The 3,159-nt window shown below is 35.3% G+C and overlaps 1 pseudogene; it reads right to left on the reverse strand.

Moving 5' to 3' along the window:
* Nucleotides 1-1,176: 1,176 nt before the first annotated feature.
* On the reverse strand, nucleotides 1,177-2,086 carry LOC124228369 (olfactory receptor 5G3-like; annotated as a pseudogene).
* Nucleotides 2,087-3,159: the final 1,073 nt, after the last annotated feature.

Genomic DNA, 3,159 nt, shown 5'->3' on the forward strand with positions numbered 1-3,159 from the left:
AAAAGGCTGTGCGTCTTTCTTTCTGGTGATTTTAGGTTGCCTTTCAAAGTGGGTGAACTTGTATGTGGGTCCTTTAAGAGTATGCTTTTTCCCCCTTATGTCAAATATCTTTTCTGGGGGCATTCCCCATTGTACTTAATAACCAGCAAAATGAGATATTATGACCCTCATTTTGGTTGTGCTGAGTCCAAAAGCTGCTTATAGCTGTAATGCTCCCTCACTCAAATCACCCACTCCTCCAGCAAAGGCTGTGTATGTTAGGATTGCTTGCAACTGGCTGTAAAGGACTGTAGTTCATGAAGGTGGCTTTTTTATGCCCAGAAAGGAATTTCTGCCTCTTCCACCTCAGTCAGCACTGTACCTTGTTGCATGGATTCTTTTTACCCAGTTTTAAGTTCTCATTCAGGGGTAATACTTGCAAGAGTAGTTGTAAATTTGTTGTGTCTGTAGGAGGACGTGAGTTCAGAGTCTCCCTATACTGCCATCTTGACTGAACTACACACATGATCATTTTGTATTTGCCAATCTGATGGATGAACAAAAGCATTGTGGTATCATTTTGATTTACATGAGCAATTGTGAAGTTGAACAATTTTGTATATAATTATGTTTTTAGCAATTTGAATTTCCAATTGTGTCAATTTCCCTTTCATTTGTTGGTCTATTTCTATACTTTGTTTCATTTCTCTGCTGTTTTTCATATATATGCATATATGTTCCAATATTTTCCTGTTGGGACATTAACTCATTGTGAGTCACTTGTTTTGCAATTGTTCTCTCACCTTCCACTTTCTAACTTTGAACAAGCTCTATGGAACATTTGTTATTGAAATCTGTTAATCTTTCCCTTATAATATTGGCATTTCTTGTCTGGAATAAAATGTCTTCTCATATATAAGAAAATATAAATTTTATGGATTTTCTTCTGGCATGTATTACAATTATATCTTTAATATATTTGAAAATTATTTTTTATTTCCCATAATCTTTCAAAGGAGAAGATTGAAGGAAAAAACAATATAAACAGTATTCCCAGTATATAAGTGACCTGGTAACTGGCAGACTCAGGAAGTAAAAAGAATTTCTAATATTCTTTTTACCACACTTTATTGAATCAACACCTGTGGTGCAGCACGATTAAAATTATTTTTATCTACCTTCTGTAGTTTTTTTCCTTTCAAATTTGCTCCTTAGTGAATGTTTCAACTCCCTGTTCCTCAAGCTGTAGATGAGGGGATTCAACATTGAGATTACCAGAGTATAAAATAGAGAAACCATGTTATTGATGTCCAGGGAGAAACCTGAGCTATGCTGAACACAGATAAAGAAAAGAGTCCCATATAAGATGGAGATCACTGCCAGGTGAGAAGAACAAGTGGACAAAGCTTTCTTTCTGCCATCAGCTGTGTGAATCTTCAAGATGGCCACCAGGGTAAAAGCCTAGGAGACTCTGATGATCAGGCCACTGAGTATTTGAAAGATCCAGCCAAAAATAAAAACATAAGTTTAATCATAGACGTCTTTGTGCATGCAGGAGAAAGCAGTGATGAAATTTTACAGAAAACGTGATTAATTATATTTGACCAAAGAAGGGTAAGCAAAAAGTCAATATCATAAGGGTCATGGTGCTTATGAGAGCTGTGATATAAGGTCCTACCACCAGCTGCACATAGACCATTTGGGATATAATGAGTGTATACAACATAGGCTTAGAGATGTCCGTATACAAATCACATGGCAGGAAAGCAAGAGGGAAAGACTCAGTTACCACAAAGAGACCATAAAAACACATCTGTGCAGCACAACCCATGAAAGAGAAGACTTTTTTCCCCACAAATATATTACACAACTGCTTGGGGTCAAGAGACAAGGAGGAGCAAATAGCAACAAATTTGCTTAGGCAAAAGTATGTAGGAGTGTGAGGTTTGGAATCAACTCATATGAGAGTGATCATTGCCAAGTTACCCCCTACTGTGAAAAGATGGACAAGGAAAAGCATGCCAAAGAGGACAATCTGCTGAGGGAGACGGTCTGTGAGACTCCAGAGAAGAAATTCAATCACTGATGTCTGATTCTTATCTTCCATTGGTCGCTTGTAATGTGTTATAAGAAATTTAAAAAAAAAATTTTTAAATGAATTGGTGTGTACAAAATAGTCTTTTAAACTACATGTGTTTTTATCTGTGTAGCAGGCAATTATGGGAATAGTGTTGGAGTGGTCAACAGTATTCTGAGTACTAGTTTCTGTCAGTTATGCACAGATTCCATGTAAACTTGAGCAATTCATACTTGATATTTTTGGATTCAGTACCCTCTGCCACTCAAAAAGGAGTCCAATTATAAGATGTAAAACCCCCTTGGCTTCTAAAATTGAAATGAAATTCAGTCTCAGTATTTCATCTTTATGGCTTGATAGTATAATAATATCCACCCCAGAATACAGTTACCAGTGATAATGTAAGAAATGATGAGGAATTCAGATTCTGATAACAGACATTTGAGATAGGCTAAACAATACAGAAGTAAAGCCCTTTCTGTTCTTGTCCTTATGGAATGGATGGAACCACTCAGACGTCATAACAACATTCATACCTTTGTACATTAATCTATTCACCTTATAAAAGGATTAGAAGGGGGAATGCATACAAATATCAGAGAGGTATTTAGAATGGACATTATATAGTAGCATATAATGATCATATTTATATTTATAAAGGACTGCTCTTCAGACAAGATGTCAGATTTTTTTATTCTTTGACTATCCTGAAGACAGAAGTGGCACAAACAAATAAGAACAGAGGATTCTAGATTGGTGTTAAATGAAGTGAAGAAAATTTCACCAACAACTATATAATTCAAATAAAAGAATACAATGCATTGGAAGACATTGAGATAGCCTTCCTTTGAGATTAATTCATCAGTCAAATATTGTATAGAAACTTTTCATGGAAATCATATAGAAAAATAAGTAGCCACCGTAAGCTCAGCAGACTTCATCTCCAGATAATTTTTACCTATCATATCTATGACTGTATAAATATGTTTTGTACATGACAATAATAAAATTATTTCCCCTAAGTTCCCATAATGTTTATTATCCTCTTTAAGGCATAAATTCAGACAGGCAATATCTATTATTAATGAAATATGTAAAATGCC

Source organism: Equus quagga, chromosome 17, assembly GCF_021613505.1.
Source record: "Equus quagga isolate Etosha38 chromosome 17, UCLA_HA_Equagga_1.0, whole genome shotgun sequence".
In the NCBI taxonomy this organism is placed as follows: Eukaryota; Metazoa; Chordata; class Mammalia; order Perissodactyla; family Equidae; genus Equus; species Equus quagga.